We start from the raw sequence: 25,665 nt of genomic DNA on the forward strand, positions 1-25,665 counted from the left end.
GAATGATGATTTAAATCACTGTTGAATTCTTCCTCACCCTTAAGTCTCCTTTATCATATATCAGATGTGATTATAACCATAATATATTGAATTTCTGTGTGTCAAATACATATTTTAATAACAAAGAATCACTAGTTAATATGAAAAACAATAGCAAGAGCTCCCATTTAGATATTTAAAACTAATGACCCACAATTAAATTTAAAGAGGAAGTTCATTTTTCTTGTTAAATGTGTGTTGTATGTGGGTCGTGGTCACATTCTGGACTTACATACTCCTTTTCTAACCCTCTAACACAAATACCACTCTGTAATGCAGGAAGATTTGGTTTGATTTAGTACTATTTCATTGGTTACTTCATCACTGGTCCTTGTCACCCCTTCATTCATCCATCATCCAAGGTGACACCAGCCCAGCCCTTGTGTGTTTCAGGCAGTGTTTTCAGTGATGTCCTGACCAGTGACAGAGCTGACAGTCTAGCAGGGAAACTGTGAAACAGTAATCACACAGCCAAGAGGGAAGCTGGTCTTGCAGAGAAGTGTGGGCAGAGAAGATGAGAGTAAAAGAAGCCGGTGAACTGGATACTGATGGCAGATTGGAAAAAAAAAATTACGCTTACCTAGCAGGGTTGATGAGATTGGGATGACAATGATTAGCCCAGTGTCAGGGATATACTGAAGGGTGGAATCTCTTTCTACTCCTCCAGGGGACAGGAAAAGATAAAATCTACGATGGCACAGTACAGAAGTGCCCTTGTAACTCCTGCTAACTTCTCAGCTAGAAAATACCTTCTTTCACAATCTGGCATCTGCCTCAATTTCCTATGCTTCTCTTCCAGTTACTTCCCTAAAGCACCACCAAGCCTTTTGGCATTCATCGGATGTGTAGCCAGTGCTCCTTAGACCATGAATCGGTCTTAACTTCCTGTGTAGTTCCGTTACATGTTTCAGGCTGATATGTTCTGAGCATCTGGAAGCATAAAAGCAGTGAGAACCAAAGAGATGGCTAGATCAATAGAGATGTCAACATTTTATTTTGGGAGTGTTTGCATGCTCTTCCAAAGATGGAGTATTGGTCTCATTTAAGCTATTGGGAGTACTTCATTTCTAATCAGGCTCTTGTCCTTTGCCTTGGATTCCTACAGTTTACCACACATTTTTGACATTTATAATTAGTCTTTTCCACTGAGTTATCTGGGTCACATTAGTTATGTTTGTCAACCAAATCATTGATACCACTTCAGCAGGAAGAATAAAAGTTGGGAAACAGCTTAAAGTCCCTGAATGGGTAGGCAACTGTTTATAATACATGTATAAGTAATAAGCATATCTGTATTTATGCATATAGGCGCATGCACACATGGGGCATAAGACAGATCTATCTTTTCTTAAGTAATAGATACCTAAATTTTGGATTTAAAATACCTTTTTTACCCCAACAATAAAATACCTTTTGTAATACAAATAATTTGGATTATTAGTCAATTTTAAAAATAGGTCATTTGGGGCTGGGAGTTTGGCCTAGTGGTAGAGTGCTTGCTGGCCTAGTGGTAGAGTGCTTGCCTAGCATGCACAAAGACCCAGGTTTGATGCCACAGTACCACATAAATAGAAGAAAAAAAAGCGAGAAGTGGTGCTGTGGTTCTAGTGGTAGAAATCTAGCCTTGAAAAAGTTCGAGGACAGTGCTTAGGCCCTGAGTTCAAGCCCCAGGGCTGGTAAAAAAAAAATACAGTCATTTTAATAAAAAAATTTCTATTTCAGTTCAACATTTGATGGTTAAAGCTTATTCTTAACTTTCAGAAACAGACGTTATCTAAGAAAAATTTGCAGATTTATAGACAGATGTCATTCTTCATTCTAAGTGAATCAATTCACTTGCAGATCAATTGTCAAATCAATTTCACTTGCAGGCAGTTTATTTGCTCCACTCATATCCTCTTTGAAACAGTAGCACTGATGAATTTGAAGTTATCTTCCCTGGTTATTTTTAAAGCTAAAGCTATGTCATCCCTCTTTTGGATTTATGGTGCAGAATGATGTATAAAATGGTCTTTGCTAGTTAACTCCATCTGTTTCATAAGCCTGAAAAAGAAATTGGATGGGGCTATGGGTGTGCTTGGAGGGATTAGACTGTGCAGTAGTAACTAGCAGCTCCAAATGAGTTTTCATTAGCACTGGTTGCTAAAGTGCTGTGCAGTGAAGACTCATTCCTTTGCAGTCTGTTGTGAATTGGGCATCCTGTGTTATTGTAGTTTTTCAATATGAATGAGAGGTATTAATTTCCCTTTGTACACTGAAAAAGTAGAAAGATTCAAGTGCTCTTTCTGTGACAGAAGAAGCAATCTTTCACCTTGCAAATGAACACTCTTTGTTGTGACTTATAAATCAAAAAAATGTTTCTAAATCTCTATGGAAGTGTTCAAGACTGGAAGTTAAATTTCCATGGAAGCATGCTTTCTTCAGTAGAAATTTCTTGTAGCACTGAAATACTACTCTTTTGATTATTGGGAGTTAAGTTAAATTCCCATTTTGCACAGGACGGGAGTGCTAGATTCCCAGTGGTTAGCCAGGAAGAAAAGACAGATTGTAGTGTGTCCTTGATTAGGGGAGGGCAATATGTCCCAAAAGCCAGAAGAGATGAGTGAGTCAGGTTGCTAAGGTACAGCTGTAGGGGCATGCTTATTATTGCATTTTCCCCTCCAATCTCCATGGTTGGTTTCTTGTTTGTCTGCAATGAGTTTATGATTTGCATACCCATCTACAGACAATATATGAGTTTCTAATTCTTTTCTCAATGGTCACTTTTTTCTCCTATTTCATTCTGAGACATCTTTGATTAAACAAAACAAAGATGTTACTGTTAATTATGCATCTTTTCAAACAGTGGAAAGACTATTTTGTGTGTATTGAGGGTAATGATTTTGATGGGAATAGTAATTTACGATGGGAGTGCTTTAAACCATACATCAAGAAGAAAGATGCTAAAAATCATGCTGAGAAGCTTGAGTCTATTGAGATAGGAAAAGATGCCTCTGCCATTTTTTAAAATCTCAGCTTCCTCAACTGAAGCTTTAGAGTTTATGCCTGACATTTTTGTCAACAATTTAAATTGCTCTTTTCACATACTAATTGAAGTTGGAGATTTATTCAGATAGCTAAAATTGCAAATGATAAATGAAGAACTGTAATATTGGTAGGTTGCAAGGAGAGTACTTGAGCAAACTGCAAGTTTGCTTATCCCATCATGATATTTGAAGGATTAATGTGCAGGAATCCATGTCATCAATCAGCACAGCCTTGTCAGAGTAGGTGACACAAAGTTCTAAGGTAATCTCAGGTCTGGAATTTTCAGAGGCAAGTTGGTACTGGTTAGTTGGCTGGCAAACTTTCTGCAGAGGGGAACCCCATCCATATGGTAAACAGAGATCGTTTCAAGGCTTTCCGATGCCAGGCATTGTGGATATTATATGTCTATAATCCTAGCACTTGGAAGACTGAGGGAGTAGGATTGCAAATTTGAGGCCAGCATGGGCAATGTAGTGAGAACTTGTCTCAAAATCAAATTAGCACAAAGCAAAATAAGTTAGTTTGATAGGCAAGAATTTAGGCAAATATGGACTGGAAACTTTCCAAATGTTAAGTTGAATAAGACAACTTGGAAGACTCTCTTTTAATACGTCCTGACTGGATAACTAGATAACATATAAAGACCCAGAAGAAAGTGTGTGTGTGTGTGTGTGTGTGTGTGTGTGTGCGTGTGCGTGTGTGTGTGTGTGTGTGTGTGTGTGTACATTTAAGATTTCTATCCTTATTTTTTCTGGCTCCGGAAAAAGTTAAAGTTTCATGTTGACTTCCTGTGGTGGTACAGGGCCAGGTCTTTGCAGTTTGAGACAGGTGTTTGTGGCAAGTGTAGCTTTGCAATAATTGTGTGAATGTGAGAAATTTTGTGGGCAAATTGTAATGTATGGAAATTCTATGATGGTTCCTTGTGGGTGGTTTACAGGCAGTGAGTACTTGATACTCTTTTGATGTCTCATTATTACTTTTTTTTTCTTCTACAGTTTTTGAAGAAGCAGGATGCTGATTTAGACGCGGAAAAAGTAAGTCAAGTTTTGTGTCAAAGGTGTGTGCCTTGTGAATTAAGAATCATTTCCCAATGAGGGAGGGAGTAACGCTGTTCAAAAAGAAATGTACTCATTACCTTACTTACATAATTATAACCCCTCTGTACAACACCTTTACAATACAATAAAATTTTTAAAAAGAATCCACCATTGCCTTCAATTTGGGATTAAGATTGATTCCATAGGTTTCTAAGAGAGAAGATAAGGTGGAAATGAAATTTTTAAAAAATCCTAATTCGCTTCAAGTTGGGCAATTATGGAAACATGCTTTAGCTATAAGTCCTGTCTCCCCCAAAATAGAATGGAACAGCTGTCCCAGAGCTGATGAGCTTTCAGGCTGGTGGGGGTGGACAATGCTCTGTTTTAGAATGATTAAAGGCCCTCCTAGTTATTCCATTCATAGTCATTTTCCCTCTATTCTTACATGGTTACTGCTTACTCTGCCCTAGCTGTACCTTCTAGTTATGGCTACTGTATATAGCAGGTTATTCTTTTATTCCCTTAACATTTTTTGGTACCCATTGGGCATTACATGCTGGACCCTGTTGAGGTAAAAATGGATGTGATAGGCAAATACTAAAACTGGAGTTTAAGGACCCAGGCCCCAAACTCCAGGAATTTCTAGATCAAGATCATCCATTCACCCCTTTATGCCAAGTACACATGGTGAAAGGCAGAAACAGGAGACTAATTACATGAGAATTCCATAGGAAGACAGCACTTCTGTACATCTTCAACTGCTTTCGGGAAAGTTATGAGTTATAGCTATAAACAGACAAAAAACTACGAGAAGAAGAAAAAGCTATGCAAAACAGCCCTAGTTAGAGGTATTCCAAGTTAGAGGTGGTGGCAGATAGTTCATTGTTTCAGGATTGTTAGGGGGCTTTGTTACTGTAATAGTTACTGATGCCTAACAAATGGTCTGGCCTTCTGTCAGCTGCTTCCTTGGTTCCAAGATAGCTATAAAGTGACTGTAGGAGAGAGTGACTCAAGACACTCTCAGGACTCAGGACAAAGATGCAAAATGGAGGCAGGGATGCCTAGTTTTTATCCTGTGTTCGTTTAATTTGCAAGCCCATGTAGGAAGTCAGTGTTTCATTACCAGAAGTAGTTGAAGCACCTGTAACACTACTCAGGTAATTATGATGCCACTTGCAGAAGTGATTCCAGAAGCTCAGACAGAGCTAGAAATATGCAAAAATGCTCCTTGATGGAGGGCGTATGTGGATATGTGAAGGAGCTGTGGATTCATTTCTTTTCACAAATGGTGGCTGGGTATTCTCTCACCTCCCATGTGCTTCAGATTCCCCATTGACAGGCTGAATTTATGCAGACCTCATCGGCCAACAGGTTCTTTCCTGTCTAACCATATTGCTTAGAATGTGACTTTTCAGCTGTTCTGAGAAATGATCCTCAAATGTCTTACCCTTCTGAGGCTTCCACTTAATCATCATTATCAATGACTTGGGGTTATTTCTCCTTTTAAATTTGAGTGCACAGACATTCTCCCATTCTGATATATCTTAATTTTAAGTTAAATATGTTTAGGATCTGAAACATTGGGCTTGCTACCAAACTAGGAAAAGGGTTGTTCACCACTAATTTATTGGTCCATGGAGGGCATGCTCAAGAAGGTTAGTGGATAACTGGGAGTTTCTGGAGGATGAGGCTTCTCCAGCTGTACCTCTGGACAATAAAGGAGTGAACAAGTGTCACTTGCTCTATTCCTGCAGGTATTCACACATTCTGGGGAAGCTCAGAATAAGGAAAGTGAAACAGGGATGGGAAATGCTTAGTGGACTGAAGAATGAAGTTAAGTTCCCTCTAAAAGGGTTTGCCAGCTCCCTGTCAGGCAAGCAGTTAGCACCATGAAGAACACTTACCTGCCTTAAAGGAATTTACCCTTTGCAAAGCTCTAATGCATACTCCTTTCCTAATGCAGATAGAAAGCAATTGAGTGCAGCCTAGCAGCTCTTCCTTTTGCCTGTGTTTATGTATCTGTCAAGCAAATATAGTATAGCAGTACCTCTATCCTAAAAATAAATGATGCTGATGCCCACTCGAGTGGAGGAAATTCATGGACACCATTACCTTTTTTGTTTAGAATAGATTTTTGGACTTTCTTTTTTTCGTTGATCGTTTCTCTGAAGACAGAAGTCTGAATGAAAATAAGCTTTATTTTGAGATGGCAAAGTTCAGATAAAAATCAGTATCAAGTCTGCTATCTTTAGTTTATTGAACTCTACTATGAAGTGTTTTGTGTATGTTACATAAAGCCTAGTACCACAGTCCTGTGAGTGGGCTGCAGCCTTCGCCATGAGCTGCTCCAGACACTGCAGTTGTAACAGAGAATCTAATCAGACCTGTCTGAGTCCAGACCCTTCTCTTTTCTATACTTCACCTTACCTTGGAATCTCGGTGTGACTAATTCTAAAAAATTTCATGAGTACAGAATAAAAGAGGAATGCTGTTTCCTAGTTTAAATGGAAGTACCAAGTTACTGTGTGTTTTCTTCAAAGCTATTATAGTATTTGTATAGTTTTTGGTACAGGATCTGCCGAATAGTTGTGCTCCTTTTTGAACTGTAAGTTTTCTTGGGTCAAAATCTTTAGGCTACGGCTTGTGCTTGGCTTATAATAAGCCCTCTAAAAATATCTGCTGACTTGAATGAATGATGATAGATTCCAAAATTTTAGGGATAAAGAGAACCAAAGTAAACCATTTAAGTGACAAAGTAAAAAAAAAAGTTATATTGGGCCAGTAGCCCAGTGGTAGAGTGCCCGCCTAGCATGCATGAATTCCTGGGTTCGATTCCTCAGTACCACTTACACAGAAAAGGCGAAGCTGTGGCTTGGGTGCCTGAACACCACTAGCCTTGAGCAAAAAGTGTCCAAGGACAGTGCCCAGGCCCTGAGTTCAAGGCCCAGGACTAGCACAAAGAAAAAAATGTCATATTGTACACTCCCAAAACCATGTTTTTTTTCTTTTCCATCTAGGTATTTTATCTGTAGAAACCATAGAATTATATAGAGATAAGATCATCATCACTCCTCTAAAAGTATGAAGTTTCAATCAAACAGATAACTCTTAAAAATGAAGTAAGTCAGGGTTGGGAGTTTGGCCTAGTAGTAGAGTGCTTGCCTAGCATGCAAGAAGACCCAGGTTCGATTCCTCAGTACCAGATACATAGAAAAAAGCCAGAAATGGTCCTGTGCCTCAAGTGGTAGAGAAAGCTCAAGGACAGTGCCCATGCCCTGAGTTCAAGGCTCAGTAATGGCCAAAAAAAAAAAAAACAATTAAAAAAATATGAAGTAAATCAAGCAAGCAAAAGGAGTCCAAAAAATAGAAGAAGCAACTTTCAAAGTACAAAGGAAATAGTAAAACATTTTACTTATTTATTTTTGGTGCTAGTCCTTGGGCTTAAACTCAGAGCCTGGAAGCTGTCCCTAACCTTTCTTTGCTCAAGGCTAGCACTCTACCACTTGAGCCACAGCTCTACTTTTGACTTTTTGCTGGCTAATTGGAGATCAGAGTCTCATGGCCTTTTCTGCCCAGGCTAGCGTTGAACCTCAGTCCTCAAATTTCAGCTTCCTGAATAGTTAGGATTGTAGGATTGTTATTTTTTTTATATACAAAATATTTTAGACTTCTTCAGGGACACAGTTCTGAATGTGGTTTCATAAGTTACTGTTTCAAATGGATAAACTATATCTTCTAAAAGTGAAATCCATATGCATCTGAATTTGGAAGAATATTCAATGAAATTATGTTAGAAGAACAAATATGTAAGTTTTTTGTGTACTAAGTTAACACAATTGAATTAGTAATTTAAATAAAATGACATCTACTACTACTGGGGCCGGGAGTTTGGCCTAGTGGTAAAGTGCTTGCCTAGCATGCATGAAGACCCAGGTTCGATTCCTTGGTACCACATACATAGAAAAAAGCCGAAAGTGGTGCTGAGGCTCAAGTGGTAGAGCTCTAGCCTGGAGAAAGTCCAAGGACAGGGCTTAGACCCTGAGCTCAAGCCCAAGACTGGATCATGATTTCCTTGCTTTTGTTTGGCATGATTAAAGGATTTCAGCCCCTGCCAAGAGAGGCCCCTGTTCTTTCTACAGTTTCAGAGACACCAAGAATTCCTGTATCACTATTCCAACTGTTCACAGGGTTTTGACAGCTGCATTCAGGCCACAAATACTACTATTGCCACTGGATAGGCATACAGACCTTCCAAAAGACACACAACATGTCATTCAAAAAGAAAAATAAATAGGAAAAATAACCTTCTATTTTAGAATTGTTTCCTTTTCCTTTCAGTGAATCCTTTGGCATGTGTTCTTGCATAGACACATGATGTACATGATAGTTGCTCTATTTTTCAATGCTTCTTTTGGTTGTAGTCTTTTTTAAGTCCCAAGAAAAATGGTAAGAACAATAACCTGAATATTTATTGCATGGATAGTAGTCTGTGGGGGGAAAAAACCCAGGTCTAAACAATTGAGAGTGAAATTTGAGGCTGCATCTGAAATCAAGTCACAGCCATGTGTACGAAATTTCTTTATAACTGGTCAAGCAATGGAAAAACAAATTCATACATAGTTAGGGGAACAGGATTTCCTGGGTTCAGCAGGTTAGCACTACTTATAGGGGGCGGCCTATAAGTTATAGAGTCTTTCAAATACTGTCACCAGTACAAATGTGGGACAGGGGTGTTTGAAGGATGCACTACTTCCTTGGGTGTGCTGGTTGCTCTAGGCAGGCAGGAAAAAGAGGCAAGGGGAGGACAGAAGAGCACCCTCAGCACAGATCCCTCCTATCTGAGGAAGCAGATAAATGGAGACAAGGGAAATGGTGAAGAAACCTCATGCCTATACTGCTTCCCAGTAAGTAGGAAATGGAGAGGACAGCTCTTGTGTGCACATAGGAATTGTCCCTGGTCTCCCATGCATGTGTTTGGAGCCATCTATCACAGGTTGTGCCTCTTCTGTGCTGCTGGGGAGGGGAGCATAGGAGGAACCACTTTCTGTACATCAGTGAGGGTCACATTTCACATAGCCCACTTACTTTCCTGGTGGTTGTTGGTCAAAGAAATGGAATGGCCTTGGCATGGAGAAAGCAGAGTAAGTTTAGGAGGAAGGACTATGCCTAGAGTTTAGCCTTGGAGGCAAGTCCTAGACTCAAGAATAGTAGTTAAGCATCACCCATAATAGCTGACCACTTTTTTTTTTCATAAATATCTGGGTTGTAAAAGTGCTACCATCTAAGAAAAAAATATGTCCTCTATTAGCTCAAATTCTCCAAAATAATAAATGATCCCTCTTTCTAGACATTCTAGATGTAAGCAAATAATTGATGACAGTTGAAAAAGCTGTACATAAAAATGTTACCATTGTGAATCAATAAAAGATTTGAAAGATTCTGGTGGGTGATTTAGTCCTGGATACAGAACATTTCATTTTAGCCAGTATTGTAGTCCATGTATTTTCTTTCTTTTTTAAAAAATATTTCTATTATAATTAATAGAAGGATTACATTATATTTGCCAGATAAAATGTGCATTACTTCACAAACATTGCTACCCTTTCTCATGTTGTCCCCATTTCCCTCCCCTCATCTTGTTTTCCCCCTTCCCTATCCTATTTCAGATAAACAAATAAACATATATACAATATATCAGATAACAAGGTAAGATACTGTGACAATATAAGATAACCAAGGGACAGCAAAAGAGATGAGAAGTAACATAGTACATTAAGAACAATAATCATACATTATATGGCTCTTGTTTCCACATCTTGGAGGTCCTTTCATTTAGCCTCATCCTATATGGCCTATGTATCTAGGTTTTGCCCTATTGTAAACCTCTGCTAGGAGAGTCCAAGGTTTATACTAATTATGACAAATGGGTCTTGTGCTATTTTGCCTGTGAGAATAATGAAGCTCGTAGAAACAAAATGATTTGTCCAAAGCCAAATTTTCCTCTCATTTTAATAGGGCCAGAGTTTGAATTCATAGCCTACCACTTTCTAGGCAGGTAAGTCTATCACATGGATTTTGCTTTAGCTATTTTTTTTAATAGTGTTTTATGCTTTTGCCTAGTTGGCCTTGGACTGTGGCCCTCTTATTTATACTTCCCCAGTATGTAGGATGACAGGCAAGTTCAACTGCTCTCAGCTTTTGATACATCCTTTTCTTTCTACTTGATGTTTACACTGAAGCCCAGTAGAGTAGAAAATAAATAATTATTAGCCTTGTTTAGCTTAACTGGCAAGTGTGTGCATGTGTGTGTGTGTGTGTGTGTGTGTGTGTGTGTGTGGTGTGTGTACATATATATCTATATTTTGAATTTAAAGGGAATTTATTGTCTTGTTTGTGGTTTTAAATGTAGTCATATTTTTTTGTACCAAGAAGCTTCTAGAAACCTTAAGAGGGAATAATGTCTTTTTTTTTTTTTGTGGGTCATGGGACTTGAACTTGGCGTGGACACTGTCCCTAAGCTCTTCAGCTCAAGGCTACCACCCTACTCTTAAGCCAAGTCTCATTTCCCGTTTTCCAGAGGTTAATTGGGGATAAGAGTGTCAGGTCGGGCCGGGAGTTTGGTCTAGTGGTTAAAGTGCTTGCCTAGCATGCATGAAGACCCAGGTTCAATTCCTTGGTACCACATACATAGAAAAAAGCCGGAAGTGGTGCTGAGGCTCAAGTGGTAGAGCTCTAGCCTTGAGAAAGTCCAAGGACAGTGCTCAGGCCCTGAGCTCAAGCCCAGGACTGGCAAAAAAAAAAAAAAAGTCTCAGGTCCTTTTGTGCCCAGGCTGGCATTGAACCTTGATCCTCAGATCTCAGCCTCCTGAGTAGCTAGGATTACAGGTGTGAGCCACCACGCCTGGCTAAGGGAATAATGTCTGTAAACCTGTTCTGGACCTGCAGCATAGATCCCAGTGACAATTTGAGAGCATCTTCTAGTCTGCAGGTAGTAGGTATGGGGAAGCCTATAGGACAAATCTTTCTTCTGTTGGTTTCTAGATCCAGGATTATTTTATTACATTCATCATCTCCGTAGCATTCATTTTTCACATGCTAACAGCTGATTATTGCCAGGAGTGAGTGGGGAGAATACTGCCTTTTTAACAACAGAGAGCTTTGTACCATTTGTTTCCTATGGGCGCCTTCCCTTGTAGCTGTAAATTACTGTATAATTTACTCTGCTGTAGCCAGGACTGATGGATGGAGGTCAGCATCAATTTGTTGTCTACCCTTCATAGTATGCCCAAATCACGTGAGAAGGAAAGATTCTTAATAAAGTAGATATGAAGAAGGGCTTAAAGTCTTTGCAAAAAAAAAAAAGATGTCTTTGCCACTGTACCTTAACACTTTTAAAAGCAGAGCTGTATTTATTCTGAGGCTGGTGTGGCTTGGGTTGTAACACTACATAACAGTCAAAACTTTTCCCCTAAAAAGAGGTTATCATTGTCCATTTTTAGCCCACAGAATTTACTTAAGCAGAAAACTTCTATTTAATTTCCTGTGGCTGCTATAACTTAACAAAAATCACCACAAGCCTATTGGCAGTGTTGCTCAAGTTGTAAAATGCTTGCAAAGCAACTTCAAGGACCTGAGTTCAAATGTGAGTACTTCTGCAAGCCTAGTGGCTTGAAACAACAGAGATTTATTTTCTGAGATCAGAAGTCCAAAATCAAGGTCTCAGCAGGGCCACATTATCTTCAGAAACTCTGAGAATTCATTCTTTCTTCTTAATTCTGATGGCTGCAAGCCTGTACTAAAAAAGAAAAGACAAAGAAAAGCAAAATAAAAATATTCAGAGAACCAGGCGCATTGGCTCACACCTGTAATCCTACCTACTCAGAAGGCTGAGTTCTGAGCCAGCCAGGGCACAAAAGGTCCTAAGACTCATCTCCAATTAGCCTCTAGAAAAAAATGGGAAGTGGGGCTTGACTCAAGGGTAGAGCGGTAGCCGTGAGCTGAAGAACTCAGGGACAGTGCCCAGGCCGAGTTCAAGCCCCGTGAGACACACACACACACACACACACACACACACACACACACACACACACATATTCAGAGACATATGAAGATATTCTGCATCTATAATATCTTTTTCTAATGGTCCTGTAACAAAGCCCTGAGGTGGAAGCAGTGACAATGGAAGAGACAGTTGGTAAGGTGCGTGGTTAGCAACTGCTCTGAAGAAGAGACACCCAATGTCCTCACTGGTGACAGTAGATTATCCTGTGTAAAACTGATAGGCACTGGAGGATGGCTTATTTCACTTAAAATAATGATTTCTGGACTAGGTGTGCTGGCTTACGCCTGTAATCCTAGCTACTTGGCAGGCTGAGATCTGAGGATCAAGCCAGCTCAGGTATTAAGGAACAAGACTCTCATCTCCAATTAATCACTAGAAAACAGGAAGTGAGGCTGTGGCTCAGGGGTAGAGCGGTAGCCTTGAGCTGAAGAGCTCAGGGACAGTGCCCAGGCCAAGAGTTCAAATGATTTCTGATTCTGTCCATGTTCACATGAATGATAGGATTTCTTTCCATCTGACTAGTATCCTATCCACTGTGTGAATGACCACATTTTCTTTATCTATGCACAAACATTTAAGTTGATTGTGCATCTTAGCTACTATGCGTGTTTGAGGTAGTAGATATACAAATTGCCCTGATTTGATCCTTACACATTGTATATATCATAGAAGTTGCACACTTTGACACTCAGGAGTGCCTGTAAGGAAGAAATAGGATGCTCTGAGATTGACACAGGAAGTCCCACACGGAAGTGGGTAAAGAAGAGCCAGTGAGGACAGAAAAGGGTAATATTTACCAGCTCCTACTGGCTGTTCCTTTTCCTTGGGTAGTACTAACCAGGGATTGGACAACTTCTAATTTGCAAGTGGATAGATTCATTATGTGGTAGATTCATTATGTGATAGAAGAAGAGGCAGAGAGAATGAATCTTTTCCACATTACTTTTTTTTTTTCTGTGTATGTCAAGATTCTGTGCTAGAGTAATTTAAAACAAACAAAAAATATGGGCAGGGCAGATTTTGTTTATTCTTTAAAAGAATATCCTATAAAGTAAATCTAGAATGGAAAAAAAACAGTAATTAAAAATATAAATTAACTACCATTGTGCCTATTACACTGTTGTCAAATGAAGGGGGAATTTTTTTTTCATATTTCCTCTCCTTTTTGAAAGAGTTTGAGGTGTATTTGGGTGTTACATATTGCAGAAAAATAATTTGATAATGGGAAAAGAATTGAATAGTCCTGAAAGGTTACAAATGATTTAACAATTGTTTTTGATGGTACATTTGTAAGGTTTTAGGTGAGGAAGCTTCAAGTGTCAGGATTTCTTTTTTCATGTATAATCCATCAGCTGGTGACAGTTGCCATATTTTCTACATTCTCTCAGATTTAGCAGTAATCACTATTCATTATGGGTCAATGCAATATCTGTTAAAATTATTCTGCTTTTACAGTGACAGAGAAGAAAATATTCCTAAGTTTCTATGATTTCTAGATGATATTCAACAACACTATAAAGTTGTTTTAAGGAAAAAGACAAAAGCTTCAGAAATGATCAATTCAGACCAAATACAGTAAAATATGTCAGCTCAAGAAAAAGTACTTGTTAACTGTTAGAAGTTTAGTTGTTCTTTTTATTTAGGAAAGTTCAACTTAAGTCAGTGAGTGTTGAAGCCTGTTTGTGGGTAAATTGTAGGCAGCCATCATTACAGCTGATGTTTAACTTTGAATCCCCATTCTGTATTTCAACTCTAATCTGAGATAAGGAGAGACAGATTTCTGTGGAAATGAAAAAAGGATGGTTTGTGAAAGTCAGAAATGATGGTTACTACTCAGGGGAGAGGGGCAGAATGAATGCAGTGGAGGAACATGACAGTTTTCTTGTGAGCAGCAGATGACATGGGCTGGATGCATATGGGAGACCCCAGCCTGTACTGCCACCTGTAGCTCTTCGGTACAACTCAGCAAAGAGAAGTTACTGTGAGCAGAGAGATTTGAATGGGCACTCCTGCCTCCAGTGAGATGTCAGCACAATTTGCTAAGTCATCCTTGCTGGCTTAGTAAAGTCACAGTTTATTTCCCATCTGTGGTGGCCTGGATAAATACTACAGTAGAGACCTCGAAGAAAGCAAAGAACATCAAGCAATAATTTTTATTGGAGAAAGGGTTCATAAGGAACATGTAACTAACCTAAGACAAAAGTCTGAGCCCAAGGCTCTGAAGAAGTTCAAAGTCAAGGGAAGGAGTTGGTGAGGAAGGTTGAATCCAGCACTCTGAATGTTACGCATATAAAGAAATCTATATGCATGTAAGGGACTATATGTATACATAGGATTCCATTCCTACACACTTACACACAGGTATTTACAATGTGCACAAGAGAAAGAAACAGAAATAAATATCCCAATTCCCATCCTGCAGCATAAGAACTGAAGCACCACCAATATTTTGAAAATTCATATGATCCCCTTCCCTCCAGCAGTACCTCTCTTCTTCAGAACTGTTGATTTTCTGTTTGTCATTTTCTTATTTTTCTGTATATGTTTCTCTATGAAATAAAACATACTGTTAGGTTTTGATTACTTTGTGTGTGTGTGTGTGTGTGTGTGTGTGTGTGTGTGTGTGTGTGTGTGTATGTGTGTATAATAGTGAAAAGCTATTTGTTATGAACTGGAGCTATATTATTAGGATAAAGCAGATTCCATCTTGATAAAAATGGAAATACTTAGTTCTCTTTATTTGCACTCACTTTCACCTTTAAATGTCTATGGATGCTGAGGCACTAAACTATGTTATTTCCACATCAGACCAATAGTGGCTTCAATTCTAATGAAACTTTTCAAAACAGCCTCAGAGTCAGGCAAATGTTTAGGCAGCTGTTTTCCTCCACACATAGGAGGTGCTTCAGACGATTTTGTATCTCACCAATTCAGCAGCTTACATTTGATGTTTGATATTGCTGTCTTTTCTTCATAGCACTACTTGAGAAAAATGGGTCTGTGGCATTTTAAATCAGTTTCGCCATGAAATGGGCCACTATCCTTGATAAGATTATTGGATCTGTTTGAAAATTCTGCCCATTCTAACATGTAAAACTGATGGGATGTGTTTTGAGAGAATTTCCAAACTTCCTAATGTAGACTTTAGTAAGATGAAACTTCTGTTGTTGCCATTCCTATGAGACTGAAACCACAGCATTAAACCATTAAATAATAATAATAATAAATAATAATAATAGGTTGATATCCTCTAGAGGCTCAGGAGTACAGCTTTTTTAACCTTTTTCTTTTGGATTACTCTTCATTAATATTCATCAGATTTATTTGAGTCTACGATGGATAAATTACTGATTGGCATTTTCAGGGTGTCTTGATCAAAGTTTTTCACTATCTGTTGCTAGTATTTGTTATTTGAAGCTTTCATTGGTGAAGCTTTCAATGTATATATATATATATATATGCACACACAGTCTCACCATATATATATATATATATATATATATATATATATATGAAGGCTGAATGGTATTTTCAAAGTAACATTCATGATACACTGCCAAAAAAAAAGCCTCAGAGTACACCAACTACAGTTTCATTATGTAAACTGTGATGCTTCATGGACTATTTATGTATTTAATAAATGATGATTATCAAAATTACTAAGAAAGTTGGACAAATGTGTAGGATGTCAAATAGGAAGGAAGCAAGATACCAAATAATTTGTGAAATAAAAAGTTTAGCTCTGAAGGCAAAATGTCTATGTGGGAAAAGCCTACAAAAACCACACCACAGTGTTATATCTGGGATTTCCTTTTCTATGTTTGTTAATAGGGTTATATAACTTCCATAATAAAATTAATTAAAAGGACAGACTTTAGAGAGATCAATCTGGATCCAAATTGCCACTCTATCATTAACCAGCAGTTTGACTTTGGAAGCTACTTAACTAAAGTAGGCTATCTCCGGAGCTAGATGTTTTATCCACCCCCACCTGGCTACTGCTACTCAACTGACATAATTTTCCTAAGGCCCCCTATGTGGTTTGTGGTTCCTACCCTTCCCTACTTCCTCTTCTCTGGTGAAACTAGCCTCACCCAATCCACGCCCACAGCCCAGAGTGCTGTCCTTTTACTGTCTGGTTTCTATTTTGTCCAGTTGTAGCTTAGTTCTCATCTCAATAAATACTCAGTAAAATAGAACTTCTGTTTTAGCCTTGACAATTTTATGTCTCGTGCAGGTTCTAATAATTTTAGAGACGTGATGGATGAGTAAGAAGAGAAATTTGAAGAACTAGACTCCCTAAAAGCCCTAGAATTTTAGCTGTTCAAATATTTGTGTGTTTGAACATACTGAAATATGCTTGTTAATTTGAAGGTGTCTATGTTAACATCCCTTGTCTAATGGTGGGAGAGAATGTATGTTTGTGAAAGAGATTGGTGATATTTTTCGGCTCTGCTAAATTCTTTTAAGAAAAAGGTACAAATCTACCCAGATCCCTAGGGCAGATATAAAACTGGCTTCAAGACGGATGATATTGAGGTAATCATGTTGTGAACAATACTAGAGATAGTCTTTGAATCCTACTATCTAATATGTTTTAGCATCTAGGGTTAGATGCTCTGGTTAATCTACTTGGGTATAAGAATACCCTTAAGTGGGGCCGGGAGTTTGGCCTAGTGGTTAAAGTGCTTGCCTAGCATGCATGAAGACCCGGGTTCGATTCCTCAGTACCACATACATAGAAAAAAGCCGGAAGTGGTGGTAGAGCTCTAGCCTTGAGAAAGTCCAAGGACAGTGCTCAAGCCCTGAGCCCAAGCCCAGGACTGGCAAAAAAAAAAAAAAAAAAGAATACCCTTAAGTAAAGTTTCAAAACAAAACAAAACAAAATAAAAGAGGTCCCTGACCAGTACTTGGACCAAAATTTAGTACATCTGAGATATCCTCAGATACTTAGCTGAGTCCCTTCTTGGTCTACTAATGGCTAAAACCCAAGTTTCTGTATTCTGAGATCGTGTATTGCCCAGAATAGCAGTGTCTATAGCTGATGTGGGGAAAATGACTAGACATGCTAAACCTCCTTTTAGCTCAAAATTCCAAAGATTCAAAATTGCTTTGTGCATTTCTTTTTTGAAGTATGAGCATCTTGAGAGACATGAGTAAGTCATGGGGTATCAGTTGTAAATTCTGAATCAGGCCTCTTGATTTCTGCGGGTGACTCAGTAGATCAGTACCTTTCTACTCAAGGCCACAGCTTCTGATGGCCCAGTTTTCACGGTTCTACACCAACCAAAACCTCCATGAGACAAGCTAGAATGCCCTTATGAAAGCTTGCTTACTGTTAAAAATAAGTTATTTAATGAAAGAGAAGATAGCAAGGAAAGTAAGTAAAAGGTATGAAGATTGGATAGGAAGAGGCAAAGCTAAGACTGGATAGGAAGAGGCAAAGCTTTATTCACAGAAAATTATGGTAGTATACACAGACAAATCCTAGGTAATGTATAAAAGTACTGAGAAAAATGTATAAATGTATAAAACTACCAGAAAGTCACAACATATCAGATTAATAGACACAAACCAGATGTGCTTTTATATATTAACAGTTTATACCGATACAGTCAAGTTAAACAGTTCTGGCTCCAGTTAAAGCAGGGAAACTTAAAACATCTAGTAATGAATTCACATAGCATCAATATGCTGAAACACTTGGATATAGTACTCTACAAGTACCAGATGGCTCTCCAGGAGGAGAGCAATCTTTGTGTCTCTTAATCTATTTTCTGAGGGACAAAGTTCTATCAGCTTGCATAATAGGTGTTTACCTTCACCAGCATATCACAATGTCAGTTCAATGTCACTCAACAAACATGCCTATGGATCTGATTTTTCTGACAAGTCAAGTACATTTTAGTTGCACTTGTGGTGTAGGATAGAGTCCCAAGTTATTATGGAGCCAGGTTAAGTCTTAGATCTCTTATGTTCACTCAGAATATTGTGCCTACTCTTTATTCTTCTTTCTTCTAGGTTATGTGATGAGGCATTTAATCCATCAGAGAAGAGGAGGATCTATATAATGAATTTTTATGTGCCCCAATCATTTTAATGCAATTGTCCTTCTTTTAAAAGGCTTCATTAAGTCTATTGTTAGGATTGTAAAGCTACCTAAGAGAGACAAGAGGGCTTTTCCCATTTTCAGAATTCAGACAGTTTTGTTAATTGCACTCTTTATATGAATGATAATTAAATGGGTTGGGAGAATGTGTTATATTTATTTATAGTAACACAGGAATGTCACATTTAGTTATTACTGCACAGTCTACTTGATAACATCCTTTTTTTGGGGGGGGGGGATAAAAAGGTCATGACTGTTAAAAGTAGCTCCAAAGATTGTTCTTGGATCAATAAATATACTTCAGAAATATATTTTATTTATTCTCTTTTAAGTAATTGTATGAGTTGCCATTTAACAAAGCTGTTTATGAATACAATGCATCTTGATCAATGCCCTCCTTTCCAACATTAGTAGGGGAGGAGAAAGTACAGGAGATCCCTGCTGAGGAAGCAGGCCTGGGCAATCTCATCTTTTAATGATATAGGCTCTCTCAGAACTCAACAGGGAACACCGAGGCAACAGTTTAATATTCTCTGTGTGTAGTACCTAGCCAGGCACATGTCAGCCCTTAAGTGTTTGAGGGAGGAACTTAGCAGGTAATCTATGATTGTCCATTTCAATATTGCATAGACTCATTGAGCTAGAAGTGACCTTTGAGATTATCTCTTCCAATTCCTGAATTTTTGACAACCAAGCAGTCCAAGTCAGGGAGATCAAATAACCTGTTAATGGTCAGACAGCAATCAAATCAGTTTTCCAGCATGCTTCTGGCTCACAGTCTCTATTTGTCTATACTGAAAGTATTCAGTCTATGGTTCTTCTTTCCCTTCTATCTCCATGCTTGTCAGTGTCAGTTTGGTGCTTCACAGAGTTTCTGAGGTCTTCATATAAGGGACCTGCCTTTCTAGCTTTAGTAGTTAGGCTGCACGTTAGCAAGTCTTACCAAATATCTTACATTTTGGATGGCCTTTGATACGTTCCAGGTTCTTTCATGTGAGATTTCTCCTCCTCCTCCTCCTCCTCCTCCTCTTCCTTTTCCTCCTCCTCCTGCTCCTCCTTCTCCTCCTCCTCTTCTTCTTCCTCCTGCTCCTCCTTCTCCTCCTCCTCCTCTTCTTCTTCTTTTTTTTCTTCTTTCTTCTTTCCTCTTTCCTCTTTCCTCTTTCTTCGTTCTTCTTTCTTCTTCTCTCTATTTTACCATAAACTGGTGAAATAGTTTGAATAGGTCTTATTCTCATGTGTCAGGTGAAAGGCTAGAGGCCTAGAGAAACTACATTGTATTGTTCTAGGTCATCAGCTACTGAATGATGTTGCTGAGGGCTAAGTCTAGCTCCTCTGTCAGACAATGATGGAGAGTTCAACTGTTTGGACAATCTGGCTTCAGCCTTTGAAACCTTGTCTTCCTTAAAGTAATTGTAGGGAAAAAACTACCACAATAACTGGATTTTATATTTTTCAACCACTTTCATTTAGTAGCTCATTTCCTATAGTGAATGCTGAAGTTCTCTGGTCCTACAAGATGCTAGGTGGAAAATGGAGTGTATGGTGGTTGAGCTGCTGGATATGACTTCTTCTGTGAGCATTGCTAATACACATTATCATTTAAAGGCTCTGAGAACTCTTGCTGCAAAGGACTGTTTTAGCACAGTAAAGATTTCCATTGTTGAAAGGGCCCAAAAACCTCAGAATGCTGGGAAGTTGGGTTATAAGGCTCCTGGTCCAAGGATAAGGTCAGTAGTACTGTCCCAGGAACTGCAGAAGGGGAGGAAGCTCACTGGACATTCAGCCAACTAACTATAACAAGAGAGTTTCACTCTGTAAACTTGGTGTGGGACAATAGACTTCTGTAGGGATTATAGCATGTGAATCTGCACTGTTTAGCCTGGCATCATTGTAGCCAGGAGAGTGAATGAGGGCAAGTACTCTGCCTCTGCAGTGGGGATTGGGAAGCTTGTGATGAGACGCTTCAGGTTTCATAATCTACTGCTTAGCCATGGCCCCCAGAAGAAGGAACGTTGTCTAGGCAGGCTCTAGTGGCCCTCCTCTCTAGGGCCTGCTGTGTTAACTTGTTCTCATTGGACTGTAGTGTAGTTCTTAAATAATTGAGGGGTAATTGTAAGCACTGTAATTGTGTAGGCAGGCAAAAACTCCAGCTAAGTTTATTTATCCTCCACAGGTGTCTAGGGTAGATATGCAAGACCACAGCAATACACTGAGGACAGAAAAACTGTACCCCCCAAAGCTACAGTGTATCTCAGATGCTGCTGTTTTGGGCTGTTGTCTAGAACAAAGTTAGGACTCATTTAGGAAGTGCCACGATTCAATACCTCAAATGCTCAAACTCGCTGTATACCAGACCATAGATTATGTTGGGCCTGAATGGTTTTAGTGACATCAAAAATAAAACAAAACAAAGCAAACAACAACAACAACAAAAACTCACCAAACTAGAGCAATTACTGCAGCACTTAAAATTTCATTAAACTGGGGCCAGGGAGTTTGGCTTAGTGGTAGAGTGCTTGCCAAGCATGCACAAAGACCCAGGTTCGATTCCTCAGTACTACATACATAGAAAAAAAAAAAGATGTACATGGTGCTGAGGCTCAAGTGGTAGAGCTTGAGCCTTGAGAAAATCCAAGGACAGTGCTCTCAGGTCCTGAGCTCAAGCCCAGGACTGGCAAAAAAAAAAATCATCAAGCTCTTTTGGATATTGGTGAAGATGATCAAAACTATGGGGAGGGTTCAGAGTCCCAAGGAGTCTTTGAACCAGCCTGCAGTAAGACCAGGGAACAGTCAGCTTCCTAGCTCACTGACCTAGAGCCGATAATGATACCTCACGTTGTGGAACATTGTGGAACAAGAACTTCACAAGCCTTCTGAGATCCTTAGATGAAAGCTGCTGCTGATGCCTAAACTATCATTATTCTACAGGGCTTTACTGTTCTGTAAATAAATATTACAGCTTATTCTCCCTTTTGCTTTAAATGAGTTCAGAGTTGGCTTTTCTTTGGCAACCTCCCACTGGGGCTGCCTGTTTCCCCAGAATCAGGGTTGCATATGGAAACACGGAGCTGAAGAAAAAGTCTGGTAGACTGAGGCAAGGTACTTCTCTTCAGCAGCCTCAGTTGGCTTAAGTCTATATATCCCTTTTTAAGACACTTCTGATTTTTATCAGAGTTTAAGCAAAGAATTCAACTTCTAATTACAAATATTTAAGACGTATCTGATATGAGGTAGGTAGTGTCCTGGGTACATGGGAGCAATGGTGAAGAAAGTTGTGTCTTCTGTTTAGGCAGAAAGAGATGAGATGATAAACATACTGTACAAGCAAATTAGGTAGCAGTAAGAAGGTGCTATGTCCTGTGTGAAAACAAAATGTTGTAGAAATGAAAATGGGGAAAGTAAGCAGGAATATAAATGTAGCAAAGCAAAAATATTTCCATTATTAGAAAATTAAGTGCATCATTAATAGGGAGGCTATCAACAGCTTTTTTGGAGATTTTTAAGAAAAGTCTATTTATCCTTTTAGATTCAGGGATATTCTTGTTTGGCATGGAGAGGTTAACTAGATGAGCATTTTGAAGCCTTTTATGATCCAATAGTGGTGCAGTGATTGTTCTAGAGTCTGTATATGAATGTATTTATGCATACTAGATGTTTGTACAAATGCACATTCACTTCTACTGCCTAAAAAACAGTAGAAGGCAGAGTTGAGAGGCCTTAGTTGCTGGCATTCCTCCAAACCAGCTTTTAAAAGGGCAACTTGTGTTCCATAATAATGCATCCCTCCCATCCTGCCGTTTTACAAGGGCAGAAACTGAAACACAGAAATGCTTGACTCACCAGAATCCATGAATGACAGATGGGTCCCCCGCCTGTAGTCAAGCCTCTGACTATCAGTCACGCCCCCTCCCTGACCCTCCCTACATTCCTTTTGCTATGAGACAGTAGGCCTCTTTTGTTTTCTTTCCCCTTCCTCTTGCCTGTGGACCACTTCCACTCCCACCTTTGTATAATTAAAAAAGAAACCTCATAAAATAATGCTTGTATGTCCAGTTTCATGATGATGCTGGAGCAAAAAAAATACAGTTTAATAATGATAATTTCAAAATAGTAAGTTTGTTACTTGTATTTCTCAATGCCATGGAAACTAGTGCCTCCTTTTCCATCTAGCTTTCCTCATGTTCTACATCCTTATACAATTATTGTCCTTCAAACTTTGCTAACCATAGCCCACTTGGTTTCCCATCTTTCCTCCTGATTCCCCATCAGAAACCTGACCAGGATGAAGACCTTGCAAGAAAGGTGGGCGAAGGTCAGCACCACCAAAACTAGAGTTACCATGGGCAGCAGAGTAAAGAAATTCTGGGAACATGTTTTCATTTCCACTCCCTTACACCACTATCTTGCTGTGTTAGGTATTATCTTCTATTTGTAATGTACTGTACACAAAAATCTTATGAGATATGTTTGATTATCTTTAGCTTCCTGATGAAATAAAACAGTAACAAACCCCACTGAAGTCAGAGAAGCTTAGTAACCTAGTATCTTGTGATATAGTGATTGCTAGGATCTTAGCCCGTGTCTGTTGAATTCTGACAGTGCCCTTTTTCCTAAATGGTGCTATCTCTAGTAGCCGCACAGACCCCATGTTATTTCAGGTACCAAATTATGAAACTGAGTGTGATGCATTTATTGAGGTGGTTAAACCTGTTTTTAGCACATCTTGCAAGCATAACAGGTAAATGGAAACATGGAATCACCTCCCTACCTCCAAAAAAAAAAAAAAAAAGGGCTTGGCCTTGTTTGAAAACAAAGTTCAGGGAGGTGTCCAGCAAGTTCTAGAGAGCTCAGTTCTGACATAACAGGCTGAATCTTTCCGTCTTAACTGATCTTGCAGCCAGCATAGTGTTAATGTTAGGCCTGGTTATCTGAGGTTATGTTTACAGTGCATAGAGAAAAATGTAGGAAACTTCAAGCAGTTCTTTTGTCACAAGTGTAAGTAAAATGTTTCTCACAAACACATTAGTTCATTGTGTGAATTTGTGAACTTGATATGAATAAGAACTTTAGAGATGAGGATGTACAAAAATGCATTTTAATATTGTCTGGTAACACCTTAAATGAGAGCCCTGCTAACTTGGATAGGGAATGGTGGAGGAGAAAGAACTGGAAGGAGAAATAAGAGGACAGAGACAAGTAATTAAACCCAAACCTAAGTGAACACGAAGGGAAATAAAAAATAATGAATGAGAACAAATAAGTCAAAAGGTAAGACAAAGGAAGCCATGGAGGGCAGTCTACATTTGAACTGCACATGAACTGAATATAAGAGTCCATGATGGAAAATGTCCTACAGAGAAACAAGATGTTCAGAGAATCCTAGGCAAGGTCCCCCAATGTTAACAAAGGACCCCAAGGCTTCTGTTCTCTTCAGAGACCAGTGAGTCATAGCTTTCTCCTAGATTTCAGTAGAGGTATATGCAGAAGGAAGCTTAGCCTAGAGGCTTATGGCTTTCCTAGGGGTCTCTTTCTACAAGCCTGAGAATGTAAACTACCTCAAGAAGAAGGTCATTTGGAAATTGAGGCACTTGTATTTATCATAATCCAGATTGCCCCTTAAGAAGTAGTGAATGCCAGATCACAGTGCAAGGAATTTAAAAATGATCATATGGCAGTGGCCTACCCAGTGATGTTATCCCAGATGTGTCATTATGAAACATCTTGCAATGGTTGTTTTTGCAGTTTTCCAGAGTGTGCAGTGAAGGTTTTGTTGTTGTTACTACATACATTTACAATGAATTCCAGTCTCACCACCTCTATCACTGTCCTTTTCTACCTAACTCCCTTGTAATGAAGTATTTTTCTTTAAAGATCACTGCTCCACAAAGAGTATCAATTGTTGCAACATTTTATTTGTAGAGATTCTTTCTCTTACAGGTATAGATGTTATTTGACTGAACAACCGTATTCATAGTTGATTTGGTGTACTTCTTGCTTTCAGTTCCTAAGCCATAAGGATATACTGAACTGAGTTAAAATAGTTCTAATGAAATTGTTGGGCATGTTATTGTAAATAAGTCAGCTAGCTGCACATGGGAAGTTCTTTCTTGAGGAAATGTGATAAACTGAAAGGTATCTTGAGTTTATATGTATTGTGTAAGTCTGTTAGTCTGTTTTGTCCTTCATCATACATTTTCCTTTTTGAAAGTATCAGTTCATGCCTGCTTCCCACCCAGACACATACTTTAACACTTGAAGTAGTCTGAGCTCTGTTACTAATGTAACATGCTTACCAAATGAAACTTATGACTATGGGAATCAGAGGGAAAGAAGCTTTTCTAATTCAAATATTAGATATCTTAAAAATGAGGAAGAATATCCTATGTAAAGCTCTCAATCCTTAAAAAGGAAAGAAGTAGAATAGTTTTATTTGACATTTCTTCTTTAATATCAAATTTACAATGTCAATGCTAGAATGACTCACAACATATTCTGTCTAGTCTAGTGTTATTTTCTTTCCTCTTCATTTTTTTTTTTTTGGTCAGTCACAGGGCTTGAACTCTGAGCCTGGGTGCTGTCTCTTCAGCTCAAGGCTAGCATTCTACCACTTGAGCATCACTTCCAGTTTGCTGGTGGTTAACTGGAGATAAGAGTCTCATGGACTTTAGTGCCCAGACTGGCTTTGAACTATGATCGCAGCCTTCTCAGTAGCTAGGATTACAAAGTATGAGCCACCAGCCCCCAGCACTTTCCTTAAAAAGAAAAATTAAGCCAGATTTTAGAAATTAGAGAGTATTTCACATTATTTCATTATTATTAAAAGTTTTTAGATTTATGTTTGTTTGTTTGTTTTTCTAAATGGGACAGTCAGGGGCTAGAACTGTGGTTTCAGTGATGAATTGCTTGTCAGATTTAGTGTTCAATATTCATTAACTCTGTCTTTTATTCTGCCTCTTTCTGTTTCTGTTCCTCTTTTCTCTCTTTCTTTTTCTGTCTGCTCCCCCCCACACACACACACAGAGCAAAAATAAATAAATAAACAAACAAACAAACAAAAGCTAGTCTGGGCCAGTCTCTCAGCAGCTATTTCTGAGGCCAGTGCTACCTGTTGACCTCTTCCATAGATGAGTTCTGGACCCTCTGGTTCCTTGTGAATCCCAGCAGCTATAGTACTTGACTACAGTGTAGGGGGTCATTCATAGTAACACTTGTAATTAGATTTTTGTGAAATGGACATATACTTTTTCTGTACTCATTTGCCAACATGTGTGTGAGAAAGAGACAGAGGAGGCACTTCTGTTCCTTGTCCTGTGGCATTTGGTCTGTCCCCACAGCTCAATTTCCACAACCTAATTTCACCACTGCTTGTCCCACTGAAACAGCCAGATCCC

General features: G+C 38.9%; 1 protein-coding gene across 2 annotated transcripts in view; it reads left to right on the top strand.

Moving 5' to 3' along the window:
* The first annotated feature begins 4,078 nt into the window (after window positions 1-4,078).
* Window positions 4,079-25,665, top strand: part of Fyn (FYN proto-oncogene, Src family tyrosine kinase) — a 163,467-nt gene continuing 141,880 nt past the window's right edge. The window contains exon 1 of one of the 2 annotated variants that reach the window (XM_090338267.1): window positions 4,079-4,123. The gene's annotated coding sequence lies outside the window, so the exon portion shown is untranslated. The remainder of the gene's footprint in view (window positions 4,124-25,665) is intronic. The other variant, XM_090338266.1, reaches the window with a different exon arrangement.

This window comes from Megascapheus bottae, chromosome 8, assembly GCF_031878675.1.
Source record: "Megascapheus bottae isolate mThoBot1 chromosome 8, mThoBot2.hap1, whole genome shotgun sequence".
Classification (NCBI taxonomy): Eukaryota; Metazoa; Chordata; class Mammalia; order Rodentia; family Geomyidae; genus Megascapheus; species Megascapheus bottae.